Source organism: Pygocentrus nattereri, chromosome 28, assembly GCF_015220715.1.
Source record: "Pygocentrus nattereri isolate fPygNat1 chromosome 28, fPygNat1.pri, whole genome shotgun sequence".
NCBI lineage: Eukaryota > Metazoa > Chordata > Actinopteri > Characiformes > Serrasalmidae > Pygocentrus > Pygocentrus nattereri.
Genome location: NC_051238.1, coordinates 20,193,162 through 20,208,516, shown reverse-complemented (window position 1 = coordinate 20,208,516; position 15,355 = coordinate 20,193,162).

Below are 15,355 nucleotides of genomic sequence, written 5' to 3'. Positions count from 1 at the left end.
TCAGCAGTGTTTTGAAAATGATCATGGATTTTTTTTGAGGAGGCGCGCTTAGCCTCTTTGATGGCCTGGGAGAGCTTGGCTCTTGCCACCCTGAGGCTTGCTTTGTCCCTTGACTTCAAAGCCTTGTCTTGGGTTCTCAGCAGCATGCACACCTCTGCAGTCATTCATGGTTTCTGGTTGGGGTGACTTGTGACGAGTTTGGAGACTGTAACATCATCAACGCACTTGCTGATGTAGCCAGTCGCTGATTCTGTGTACTCCTCCAGGTTGATGGAGTCACCGGTAGTAGCTGCTACTCTGAACATCTCCCAGTCAGTGTGCTCAAAACAGTCCTGAAGAGCAGAGAGAGCTCCTGGTGGCAAGGTTCTCACTTGCTTCTGGTCTGGTTTGGCACATCTGATGAGCGGTCTGTATGCTGGGATGAGCATCACAGAGATGTGGTCTGAGTAGCCATAGTGGGGGGCGGGGCTCAGCCCTGTACACGCTGGGGATGTTTGTGTAAACAAGATGCAGCACGCGAGCCCCACAGGTTGCAAAGTCTGCATACTGGTGAAATTTGGGGAGTACTGACTTCAGATTGGCATGGTTGAAATCACTGGCAACTGTCTGAGTTTGTGTTCTGGAGGTCGCTGATTGCACTGAACAGCTTGTTCAGTGCGGCCTTAGCATTAGCACTGGGAGCTATATGCACCACTATTATATACAGCGAACTCGGCTCTCTAGGCGAATGAAAAGGCCTGGCTCTGACAATCGCAAACTCCACCAGCAGTGAGCAGTGACTGGAGACTAGCGCCACGTTTTTACTCCACTCACTATTGATGTAAACACATAGGCCCACTCCTTGAGTCTTACCGCTCAACTCACGTCTCTGTCCTCACAGGAAGCACAACAGGCCGTTGAGCTGAACAGCACTTGCCTTGCTTCTGCCTTCTTGTGCATTGCCAGCAGGCTCATGCAGTGCCGTGGATCATACCAGGCCTAGTTCGCACAGCTCTTCCCACAGTTCGTTTGTGAGCAGAGACTGTGGTTGGTTTCTCAGCTGTAGCAGGCTCTGGTGTAGGTAGACGGTGAAGCAGTCATGATGATTTGTCTTGGTGGGGTTACACAACAAACAGTAAACCAAAGTAGCAAAAAGCACAAGCACCATTTTGTTGTTCCCGAAGTGGCTGCTGCAGCTACCAGCTGCACCGCTGAAACCAAGTTGGGCTCAGCCTCTTAGTTCCAGTGAAAGGAACTCTTAATGCTTTAGCACCAAGAGATTTTGGACAATTTCAACTTTGTGGGAACAGTTTGGGGACGGCCCCTTCCTGCTCCAACATGACTGCACACCAGGGCACAAAGCAGGTCCATAAAGACGTGGATGAGCCAGTTTGGTGTGGAAGAACTTGACTGGCCTGTACAGAGTCCTGACCTCAACCCCATAGACCACCTTTGGGATGAATTAGAGCGGAGACTGTGAGCCAGGCCTTCTTGTCCAACATCAGTGTCTGACCTCACAAATGCGCTTCTGGAAGAATGGTCAAAAATTCCCATAAATACTCCTAACCCTTGTGGAAAGCCTTCCCAGAAGAGCTGAAGCTGTTATAGCTGCAAAGGGTGGGCCGAGATCATATTAAACCCTATGGATTAAGAATGGGACGTCACTCAAGCTGATATGCCTATGAAGGAGATGAGCAAATACTTTTGGAAATATAGTAAAAGTGATTCTGAATTTATCATAGTGAAATAAAAATCATAAAATTATAAAGGCCAGAAAATTACTAAAATTTCACATACCTCTGTATGCAATCAATTAGGTGAAAGTTCTTTAAAAAAAATTGTGTCTTTTTGATTTGCATAAACTCACATTGAATTACATGCAACTAGCTAATATTATTCACAATATCAATAATAATAACTAATTGGAGAAACGTAATAAAACATCTGAGGCTTACACCCAGATGCTATAGTTAATTACAGCTAACTAGCTCTTTTGCAGAATAATTAGAGCTATTTAACTAAGTTAAGGGTTGAACACTGGTTATACGTCCGTGAATATTTGATACTGCACAACTGTTAACATGGGTTATCATTTACAGTCACTTGGTTCATTTACTGGAGGGGACATGCACCACTGCATTATCAACTGCATAACATGAATGTGATTTTAACACTTATTTATTGTTGTTTTAGTTTATTGTTTTATTAATCTTTACTTCAATTAATGCATCTGTAAATAGTGTACAGCAATACTTTTGCCCCTGTTTTGGGCTTGTTTTTCTCTACACTGTATTTGTACTGCTGCAATAGAAGAATTTCCCTCTTTATTCTGTATTAAAAGTGATCTCTCGCTATCTATCTCTATCTCTCTATCTATCTATACTGGTTTGTCATACAAATGTGCTTACCTTGTGTTTCACTTTTGCTCATCTTCACAAGGTCTTAGCTCTTCAGGTGGCATCGCCTGCAAATATTCTTCTTTCTTGTCCACAGTGTGGATTGGCACCTTTAACACTGAAAATGTCTTTATTTGGCTGAAATCATTCCTAATGGGGACCAGGAAGTGGGCGGTATCTGACCATATTTGGAATACGTGTGTGTGCAGAGCAGTGGGTGCAGTACCAGCCGGGGACTATAAGGGGGCGCCATCACACACGCGCACTCTGTTCCAAACATGCGGTATGGGTCAAAGCTAAAAACTTCACAGGCACCTTTTTAAGAGCTCTTCTATTCATCTAAAATGGTTTCCCTCATGGGGACCAGGTTTTTTGTCCCCACACCGCAATTGGTCCCCATGACGTGACTGTGTAAACAGAATCTTGTCCCCACAATGTGATGAATACCATAACACACACACACACACACACACACACACACACACACACACACACACACACACACACACACACACACAAGCATAGAATTATCCTGAAATAGTAGCAATGACTTCACAGGAGCTGTCCACCAGCACAGCACAATGATATAAAGCCTTAATAGAAAGGCAGATCGTATGGCTAAGCTCGCCTGTTTCCCGTTGACTCGCCCATTTCTCTATTTTCCTGCCCTCATTAGAGCAGCGCTCTGTGCTCCTAATTGTGACAGTGTTGTGTTTGGACGTGTATGCTAGCGCGGTGAGCGCGATAAGGGCGAAGGGTAAATAAATGAAACAGAAGTGACAACAGCAATCTATCTGGCAGAGCATTTGTCTGGCGATAACTCAGCTCCCATCCTCCCACCCCTCCACCCCTCCTGCTCTGCATATCCTCCTCGCTGGCTCTGGCCCCAGTCGAGTGGAAACGTTGGAGGCACCGGGGTCCTCGATAAGCGCTGTGCCGCGAAGGAGCTGATGGGGACAAAGCGCTATCTTTCCGCCCTGCTGAACTGTTCCCCCCTGTTCCATCCCATTCCTCCCCCTCAAACACACCCCCTGCCCCCAAACCAAACGAGTTCCTCCTGGGCTTCTGGAAGCCAGACAAGCGAGGGGGGTCCCCAGGTGGTAAATGACGCCAGCTCCTCCGTGAAAAGTCTCGACCGTGTCCCGTGGACACTCTCTACACCCAGCGCTCAGGCTGAGAGGCAGGTGAGAAATACTAATAAAAAAAAAAAAAAAAAAAGAAAAAACAACAACAAAAACGTTCAAACGCAGAACTGTAGAGAAACACAACCCTGTCATCTGGTGTGTCACGACCATTCAGTCATCACTCTGCCTTTGTTTTTCACTTTAGACTTAACAGTATTGCCAAACCAGGGAGAAGGACAAACCCACGATGAGCCTAAAATAAAGCTAAGAGAGAAAAATTAAGTGGAGTCATTATAGTGGCTTTGTGACCCCAATATAGTAAGTGCACTTACAATTAATGTTGACACATTTTCAGGTTCTAAATCAAACAACCCATTTTAAGCATACTTCAAAGGTTTTTTTTTTTTTTTTTTACAAATTTTAATTCAACGTATTCTTGCTGGTATTTAAACTCAAGTATTATAGTACTGATTTTGTTTCATTGTTAAGTTCTCCATGGAAACAAAATGGTTAAAGTCTTCAAATGTCTTCAAAAACTGGCCAATCAGGAATTGTTTTTCATTGAGATATTTAGGTAGACACAGCTAAGTAAGCTCTCCTATTGGTTAGAACTCCAGGAACTGAAGACAGGTCCTAATGTGTTAGTTTAATTATGAAGTGACCGAGGAATCAACCAATCTCATTTAAATGTTTATAGTAGGCCGGACCAATTTTGTGCGAAAAAAGGGTCATTCTAGGCCTTCTGGTAGTCCTAGATAGATCACAGACTGCGAATACAAGCAGCAGCCTAATCACCGAGTCGTTAGACATGGAAAAGGACGGCAGCAGCTCTATGCCAAGCTCACTAGTGAAAGGTTCACAGTGAAACCACGACATGAATGTCACAAAGCTCGAACTAAAAACAAGGAACATCTTTTAGAAGCTTCAAATGTTTAATCTAGAATGTCCCAAAAATATTCGTGTGAATCACTAATAGCTTTGAACTAACAAACCAGTAGAATTTCACAGGAGTGGTTATATGGTCAAATTGTCTAATACTCATGGTTCGCTGCTGACACAGATGGGTTTTAGCAATGAGGAACATCAGCTGTATTAGTGCTGTCTGGATTCAAAAGCTTGAATAAACTCTGTGAGCTAAAGCGAGGTTTAAGGCATTCTGTGTTTACCTGGGTTTTAATTAATTTTTACACAGAGCGAGACCTACATTATTCATCCCCGGAAAGACACACACAGGTTAGGTCAGAGTCAGCTACTCTTGTGTTGCATGGCACATTAATGAAGTCTATAATGCACCCACTGATGTGTAAAAAGGCCCAGTTTCTGGCCTAGCTCAATTCTCCGAGCTGTGAGCTTTGCTCCTTAGAGAATACAGGCAAAATAAAGCCTGTTGGCGATTGCTCATGCACGCCTGTTAAATTCCAGAGTTCAGAGTGCAGCATAGATGAGCCTGTCCTACCAGGTATTACACTTGAAAATAAAGATGCCAAAAAGGCTGCGTTCACATCTGATCTTTTTCTCTTTATATGTGACACAAATTTTATATTTTGAGCGACACTGTAAAACAAATAAAATCTGACAGTTTCAATTCAGATTTGAGCCACTTTCAAATGTGGTACTCAAAGCCGATAGGCATGGTATGTCACCTCTGGACCGTTTGTGAACAGCCAGAATTCATGTGACTTTAATGTCAATCAAACTGAATGTTCATCATAATTGCTTGCAGGAACAGACCCTTTATGGCCACCTCAACATGCGTTACTATGGTTACACTTCGCTTCTTTCACTTTGGAGGACGAGCGAGACGAACAGCTATTCAAAATCATGTTTACTTCAAAGATATTTTGAAAAAAGAGAAACAAAAGAGCTAGAGGAGCCTGACACAGATCAAATTTCTTTATCCAGTCAATGTCACACTTTTGGCACTGAGTCTGCATCCCTTTGCTCGCATTCTTCTTCATGGTGGAAAGAAACTAACCCTCTTTTCTCTGTTTGCTTGGCACCCACAATTAAAACAGGCACAGAAATTCGCAATTTTTACTCAGTTACTTTGTCCAGCATGCTGTGGATGAATGTCTGCTATTTGTCCTTCAAGTTTAAAGTAGCTGTTCTTACAGTTCATACTGATGTCTCACTGAAGTCTTTTAATCTTAAGGAAATATAGGGCACAGCTGTGTTTTGTTGGATAGCAGGCCGAGTGGTTTGGTGTTCTTTTCCACAAGTGGGTCAGTTCAGGAACATGATCTGTACAGGCTCAGATATGGGCCACATTACCATAACAATGTGAACGACCAAACGACCAAACCACAAAACCAGATTTATGTCGTATATCACATTACCTTCAACCTGCACATAGCTCTATACACACACACACACACACACACACACACACACAAAACTACACCTACTTTAGTTGAAATCGTCAGCTAATTGAGTTGAAATTTTAATAAGTTACACATCAGACTTCTTTAAAACTTGGTAAAGCAGATGACTTTCACACAACCAGCTAGCACACTGACTAACTACAGATAGTCGTTTAAGTTGTTTTGCCTTTTTATTGTAATCACTGTATTTTTGGGCTGAGCGCTTTAGTCCTGTTCCTCAGACTGATGGTTTTTCCATAATAAGACCTATTATTTAAAGAACTGATTCACAAACCAGAAACATGAGCTTTGACTAAGACCAGCACCCCAGACACTCAAGATTCAACTTAGACTTACACTCCAGAGACTTGAGATTTGACTCTGACTCACACCTCAAGAGATTCATGACTTGACTCTGACTCGCACCCCAGAGACACAAGATTAAACTCAAATTTTCACCTGAAACCAAAAGTATTACCTGCAATGCTATTCAAAACACCAATTATTTTGTTTAGGCAATGGTTAGTGAGCTGTAAGGTGAAACACTGCTGCCTTTCAAACCCCAGACCAGGGTTTGAATATTCGCTTTGGAAAGCTTGGAGCCACAAGTCCTTGGAAAAGATTCCCAATGCTTCATTAGTTACCTCTGTAACATAATTAGACTGGAAGTAATTCTGGATAATCATATCTGCCAACTACCATGAAAGTGTCCCTTTTTAAAGAAATAATGTTACTGACAGCCTCACACTGGACAAACAAACAAATCTAAGTTAGTTAAACAAATGAAGAAAACTGACTACAAAATCAGCTGCAGAGAAAAATGCAAAAATCTTCATTCATTATTTTAAGTTCTCAATATTAGTGCACTGTGATGTAATGTAATTGCTAGTAAAAGGCTGGACCCCCTTTTGCCTTCAGAACTGCCTTAATTCTTCGTGGCAGACTTTCAACAAGGTGTTGGAAACGTTCCTCAGAGACTTTGGTTGGTTATTTGAGTTCCTGTTGCCTTTCTATCATCTGGAACCAGTCTGCCCATTCTCCTCTGACCTCTCACATCAACAAGGCATTTTCGTCCACACAACTGACCACTCACTGGATATTTTCTCTTTTTCTGACCGTTCTCTGTAAACCCCAGAGATGGTTGTGTGTGAAAGTCCCAGTAGATCAGCAGTTTCTGAAATACTCAGACCAGCCCGTCTGGCACCAACAACCACGCCACGTTCAAAGTCCCTTAAATCCCCTTTCTTCCCCATTCTGATGCTCGGTCTGCACTTCAGCAAGTTGTCTTGACCACCTCTACATGCCTAAATGCATTGAGTTGTGGCCATGTGATTGGCTGATTAGCTCTTTGTGTTAACAAGCCAGTGAATAATTGAACAGGTGTACCTAATAAAGTGGCCGGTGAGTGTACATCACAGTATATTATTTGTTGAAACTAAGTAATCCATTGTGATTTTCATTTGATCACTTAATTTAGTTAAACAAAGACAAGCTAAGTCAAGTCACTCTGTACACACTGTACCTAATAAAGTGGCTGGTGAGTGTAAATACACATTCATTACAAGAAAATAATTCGTCTTTTGACTGATATATGACTTGTGCTTAATATGACCAGGGAATAGAGACACGAACCTAGTAGGTACAAAAAGGTCAATAACCACTTTTGAAGGAGTAATGCTCACTGTGTAGTATGTGTTTAGGCATGTTAAACGCATGTGTAAGTGTACCCATGTGCCATGTTTAAGGCTTCAGCATACTATGTCCTAATGGAATTTATCACTGGGTGAGAGAGGCGCGGCTGTCGCCTGACTCCAGTCCTTTTATAATGTGGGGGAAATTTGTGTCTGTGGTGAACAGAGCGATTTAATAAATGAGCTCTTTGCAGCAGAGCTGCCGCCTCTGCCATGCATAAACAACACATCGAGACATCTGAGGTTCGTCTCCAACAGATGAGACATCACCTTAGTATCGAGCAAATGCCTTTTTCCAGACAGCTTAAATGACCCAAAAGTTTGTGTAGCTCCATGTCCACCTGCTTTCTCTTGAAATGAATACTCCAGCGTAACATTGACATAATCATACCATAAACAAGTCATGGCAGATGTCATATGCTGCCATGAGTTGTCTTGACCGATTTTGTCCAGAAACAATGTCATGCTACCATTACTGGGAGATGCCATGACGTTTGATGTCATGACTGCTAAACCATGCTAGAGAAACTGGCACAGGTCTAAGCTGGTCTGTGCCGGTTTAATGGCAGTCTATTACCAGCATCCACAACATAACATATTCTAGATTTGCAGGTCATTAACATATTAACTTCTATTGTTGCTGACCAGATGACCAGCATCCAAAAGACACAATGTGCTGGTTTTGCTAGCGACCAGACATGACATCTCATGATAGCATAAGAAATTTGCATGCTTCTAGCATGGTTATATCAATGTTATGTAGGAGTGTTAAGGAGCAGTGCTACCGAATTCTACAATGACAGTAAATCGAGCTGTGACATAGTGGTGTAAGTGGAGCTTGATCATGAATGGACAGCAGGAAACCTTCCAGTAAGTGAATGGGACCTGAATTGCTTTTTTTCTGACTGTGATGCTCCAGTGTAATGACGTTGTATAAAACTTTATAGAAACAGCTTTGGTAAGATATTCTTACGCCTATCCTAAGACCTGTATTGTTAGAGTATAACAGACTATTCAAATGTGTCAAATACAGGTGTAAATTTTAACACATTAATAATGCATTCATGTGATAAATGATTAATGCTGTTAACTTGGTGTTTCCTACTTTGACCAATCAAACTATTCATAGCTCCACCCTGAAGTCCAGCTGCTCATGCACCATTGCTATGACTCCACAACTGTAGCCCTCCTTCAAATACAGCTTTTTAAAAGGCAAGTTCCATTGTGGCTCTCTAGAAAAAAACTATTAGAAAAGTTATTTCCAGCCACTACAAGGCTGTGAATTTGTTCACCCCTGAGCTACATAGATTCAGGAGTTTCTCTACAAACATAACACCCTGCTGATGAAGGCAATATCCATATTTCAGTGGACTACACCAAACAGTGCTGACCACGAGAACCACGCAGCCAACGAACAGCAATCTTCACCAAAAATAATCAAATAAATAAATAAATAAATAAATCAATGTAAAGTGGAAAGCACAAACATATAGGTGTGAGAGTGACTCTGTATTTCCTCTGGAAATCATATGATTTTCTATTCAGGTTCATTGGAATGCTGCATCTTGCATATCTTGCAAATAAAACTAATGTTATTGAATCACTGAATAGTAATAAATACACTTTGATTAAGCTTATTTTATTCACTCCGTGCTTTTTAAATGGACAAAAAAATCTTTCACAAGGGCCAAATTTGAGAAAATTAGACAGATCCCATTAATCGCAACAACTCCATGCAAGACTGTGAGTAATCATGATTAATTATTTGAATCATTTGAAAGCCCTATATCTGAACATTTACTCACGGAATTCAGCAGCTGCACATTGGCTTCTAATTATAATTCAGTTTTGAGTCAATGGATTTTCTGTTCTTTTGTACGAACAGGGAAAGGTGTCTAAAATGATTGTCTGTGGTAATCGATGGCGTGATACAGATGGGGCAGGGATAGAGATTAAGTTAAAATTGCTGGAGTATTCTTTTAACAGTAGTCACCCTGGAACAGTAGCTCACAATGACAAAAGCAAAGCTAAAAGAGCCAATGTTCACATGCGTCCGCCACTCTGTCTATGAATAGGCTGATTAATTAATTTCTCTCATCCCATCATCCTAATGAAACGAAATTAATTTTGTCGGCATTAATGTAATAGGAGTGGGGGAGAACAAGGGACCCGCTAATCAGCAAGCAAATCTGGCAATGGTCTGTTGGGGGAAATTAATTCCTGTTTATATTTGTCATACTGTAATAGCAGCCTGGAAACAAAAACACAACATATTGAGAGTGGCAGCTCTGGGTGAAGCTTATTTTTGGGGAGGGCACCACTGTGGGTGAGCTACTCTTGCACCACGTTAAGGGGATTCTCAGGCTTTGATCAACCTGATCTCCAATCCACTACATCTGAATGGTATGTTCCAATTATTACAGACAATTGTTCTGATGTGCTTTTCTGTACTCAGGGAAAAAAAACAGACTCAAAGTGCACTTATAAAAACCAAAGGGCAGTTGTTTCAGTATCTGCCTACCAGCTTCAGTAACTGCCCACTGGCTTATATTATGGCTTATACTATATGCCTCATTCTACCAAATTGGCTCAAAGTCAGAGCTGAAAACACGTTTTGGACGTTTAACTGACTTGGACTTCATATTAAAAACCTACAGTATTTCTTTCAATGCTCTATACTATAAATATGCTTATTTTGTTAAAATAAGCTATTAAACATTCCATTTTGTGACTACTGATACAATAAGAACACCTTTGAAACTTCACCAGATGTTTCGATGGTGACAATCTCAGCTAATTTCCGGTGCACCTGGAGGAAACCCACGCAGACATGAGGAGAACATGCAGAAAGGATCCTGGTCACCCGGCCGGGGAATCGAACCCAGGCCCTTCTTGCTGTGAGGCGACAGCGCCACCCAAATAGATCATTATATAACTTCTAGTTATCTAAAGTCTGGGCATAAATTAGTGTGTGTAGTAATCCACCACATAGAGATTTTGTTGGAAAATGTGGCCATATTATTTTAAGTTAAGTGATATTTTTTTAAATCCCACAAACAGGAAAATTCCACCTCCGCATTTAACCCATCTGTGAAGTGAAGCACCACATACACACTAGTGAATACACACACACACTAGGGGGCAGTGAGCACACTTGCCCGGAGCAATGGGCAGCCCTATCCACGGCGCCCGCGGAGCAATTGGGGGTTAGGTGTCTTGCTCAAGGACACCTCAGTCATGGACTGTCAGCACTGGGGATTGAACCGGCAACCTTCCGGTCACAGGGCCAGTTCCCTAACATCCAGCTCACAACTGCCCCAAGACTACCATATATACATGCAGGGAACAAGAAGAAATCAATAGTGTGCTCAAGGTATGGAAAGATCTCTAATGGCTCTTGAAGAAGCAGGAAGCATACATATGAATCATGCATAATCATGTGAAACCTCAGTAAAGTCCACTTCACAATGTCATCACAAGGCCCTTACAATAAGACAAAAGCAGAGTTTGGGATAACAGGGTACAAAAAAACTGCATTCAGGAAAGAGTTTGTTCTGCATTTGTGATGTCATTTTCTCTCCTGCTCCAGGATTAGACCTTCACCCTCTGCTAAACTGCTGGGGGAGGAAAAAAAAATAACCCTGTCTTTCTTTTACTGATCACCATGGCAACAGCATGGCACACATGAAATCAATTTACATCTGCAGAAACTTCGCTGTGTGGACAAGTGCTTGTGACATTGAGCAGAAAAAAGCTGATGGCAGTTTCTATTGTCTGAGCTCTAGCCACTGTGCAGCCTGATTCAGATGAAGAGTTTCAGGCTGCCAGATTCATGGAGCGCTGTTTTCTTGCGTTTTTAATATACTCTGATGCATCAAAAATGATGTATTTGATTCCGTAGGCTGGTAAAGCTATAGGGAGACTATTGCTTTCCATTGTTCACGGTTTTAATTATTCATTTAAACTTGAAATCCACATGGTATAATCTCTTTCTGCACATTGCAGAGATGAGGACTCAAATCACACCCACGTCACATGCTGACTGACTTATGACTAGACTTAGTCTAGCATTAAAATTGTCACCAATTTTAGTGCCAACCTTCCAGCAGTAACTGGATAAAGCCTGTCTTTTAAAACTTTATGCATTTGTCTTTTTCCTGTCACATCTGCTATGATCATATGCAGTCAGACTGCAATGCCACAGCATCGGGTTCAATACAGCTTCAGATAATGAGCCTTTCATCACAGAAAATGATTGACAGAGATTGACCGCTACATGACAGATGCTGTGCCAGGGCCCACCTGTGGGTGCAGTTTTATTACACACTTACATTTGTAAGAAAATGGAAAAAATGTCCATTGTGGTGTAAAAAAAAAAAAAACAACCAAAGAGTCCAAAAGAGGTTTTGCCAGTTTATTGGATGAAACCACTGGACAAAACAGTTTTATGATAATATTAGGACATATGAAAAATAGAAATCAAGATAGAAAAATCATGCTAAATATGAAAAATTTAAGAAAAAATAAATAAAATGGAAAGAATAGGCTTGAGAGCCTTTAGGGCACCAATCACCCCAGTAAACCTGAGTGTGGACTCCGGTTCGCTCTTTTTGAGTCAATTTCCCAAGACAATGAGTTCCCGCTTATCTCTCCAAGTCCCAACTCTCTGTGCCCCTGCCCGAACTGCCTGCTAAGGTTTTACCAAACGAATTTATAACAGCCCTGCATATCTGAAGTGACTTTCTTCACCTAGTCAGCATTCGCCAGAGAGACAAGCACTCACTGTCAGGGCCTACAGAGATGAACGACCCAACTGCACATTATGAAACATACGTTGTAGTACACCTAAGAACATCGTAATACCTGATTTTTATACTACCTAAAGATAAAGTGTAATCAATTGAGGTGAAAGGTGTGTGTGTGTGTGTGTGTGTGTGTGTGTGTGTGTGTGTGTGTGTGTGTGTGTGTGTGTGTGTATGATGTGCAGACTTAATGGAGCCTAACGTTGTATGTGATATCTTCCCATTCCCTGGATAGAAACAGCCTTGAACATTGTAAAGAAAGTGCCTCCAGGCACAGAAACCACTAATCTAACTAATAATCCCCACCAGACAGACCCTCCCTGTCAACAAGCGTTGAAATGTTGTCAATTGAAGTGATAGTTGCCCCTCTAATCTATGCGTGAGGAGGTTTTCATGTAGGTATGTATATGTGCGTATGTGTGTGCGTATGTGTGTGCGTGTAGGTGTGTGTGTGTGTGTGTATGTGTGGAGCTTGACTCTGATAGCTTCCCTCAAGCCAGACAACCTTGACCATCACACAAATAAGCTCTAGGCACAAAAGAACATATTCCCACTGGTACATTTTAAAGAAACTTCTGTAAAGATTATATTTCTAATTCTTTAATACCGAAAAAATATAGTTTGTTGGTCAAGATGCTCAGATCACTTACACATTATAACATAAGAACAGCTCAATCAGTTTGAGTCCCTGTTGTTAATGAATAATAAGCCTTAGTATGTCATAAGCCTGGGATTTTAAGGGGTTTAAGGAAAGAGGCAAAACTGTAGGAAGCCGTTTTCTACCAAGTACAAGCAAGTGCAAGAGAAACGCAATAGCTAGAAATTGTCAGCTAATCTAACTAAAGTTTTAGTTGCAGTCATAGAACACATTCCTTTACAGCGTACTAAAACCAGTTATCATAATATCTTTACAAACTACTGAGTAGCCAACTATTTTGAGTTGTCTTACCTCCTGTCTCTAAACACTGCATTTACTGTGTGTAGCACTTTAGTTCTGTTCCTCATATTGAAAGTTGTTCTGCAATGAAAGGCCTGTTATTTGAAGCCATGTTGAACCTGACAGATTTTAGTTGTGGTTTACTTTTGTGCAGTGTCATTAGGGATGTGCATTCTGACTAGTTTTGATATTTGAACAGGAGAACAAATATTGTTCAAATACAATGCCAAAAAAAAAAAAAATTTGAAAAAAAAAAAATCGACAAATTAGTGTAGAACAGCACTGATGTTGCACAAAAATCGCATCACACAGAGAAATCCATTTCAAAACATGTTTCTGATTCAAAAATAGCCATGAGAAAAATCTAGGTTCTTGCACCAGAAGAGAAACATAATGGAAACTAAAACAGCAGCTAACCAGCACAACACTGGATGCTGATGGCGAATGTCTTGTAAAGGTGTTTCTCTCTTCAGTGGATGTTGTGCAAACATGTTAGTTTGTCAGAGAAATGTATTTTGTTTCTGGAACTAACATCAGCTTACCCTATTCAGCAGTAAAACTCATTCTGTCCACCTTTCCAGTCATGTCTTTCACAACCTGTCATTGGCAAACTGGCCATGTTAAGGCACGTGTGTTTCAGAATAGCAAAGTATAACATACATTTTCACATTTCACAGTTCTGTTAAAATATTAAATTCTTGAATTATTGGTCTGTATACTTTCTCCATCTTCCAGTGATGAAACACAACAAATACTCAAATAGTGATGTCAGTATTTAAATTCAAATACACTCACCAGCCACTTTATTAGATCTTTATAAATGAATATAAATCAGAAATCATAAGTAAATATGAATCAGAAACCAAAAGTATTACCTGCTATGCTATTCAAAACACCAATTCTTTTGTTTAGGTAATGGTTAGTGAGCTGTAGGGCGAAACACTGCTGCCTTTCAAACCCCAGACCAGGGTTTGAATATTCGCTTTGGAAAGCTTGGAGCCACAAGTCCTTGGAAAAGATTCCCAATGCTTCATTAGTTACCTCTGTAACATAATTAGACTGGAAGTAATTCTGGATAATCATATCTGCCAACTACCATGAAAGTGTCCCTTTTTAAAGAAATAATGTTACTGACAGCCTCACACTGGACAAACAAACAAATCTAAGTTAGTTAAACAAATGAAGAAAACTGACTACAAAATCAGCTGCAGAGAAAAATGCAAAAATCTTCATTCATTATTTTAAGTTCTCAATATTAGTGCACTGTGATGTAATGTAATTGCTAGTAAAAGGCTGGACCCCCTTTTGCCTTAAGTACTGCTTTAATTCTTCGTGGCACACTTTCAACAAGGTATTGGAAACGTTCCTCAGAGATTTTGGTTGGTTATTTGAGTTCCTGTTGCCTTTCTATCATCTGGAACCAGTCTGCCCATTCTCCTCTGACCTCTCACATCAACAAGGCATTTTCGTCCACACAACTGACCGCTCACTGGATATTTCCTCTTTTTCGGACTGTTCTCTGTAAACCCTAGAGATGGTTGTGTGTGAAAATCCCAGTAGATCAGCAGTTTCTGAAATACTCAGACCAGCCCGTCTGGCACCAACAACCACGCCACGTTCAAAGTCCCTTAAATCCCCTTTCTTCCCCATTCTGATGCTCGGTCTGCACTTCAGCAAGTTGTCTTGACCTCCTCTACATGCCTAAATGCATTGAGTTGCGGCCATGTGATTGGCTGATTATATATTTGTGTTAACAAGCAATTGAAAGCGTATACTGAGTACTCAAATACCTGCAGGCACTGAAATGTGATGTCTGCAGCTAATAATGAAACTAAACTAAAATTCAGTAAGACTTGAGACTCAACTCAGATCTGAGCAATTCCAATGAAGTTGGGACGTTGTGTAAAACATAAATAAAAATAGAATACGATGATTTGCGAATCCTTTTCAACCTATATTCAATTGAATACACTACAAACACAAGATATTTAATGTTCAAACGGATAAACTTTATTGTTTTTTGCAAATATTAATTCATTTTGAATTTAATGCTTGCAACACGTTCC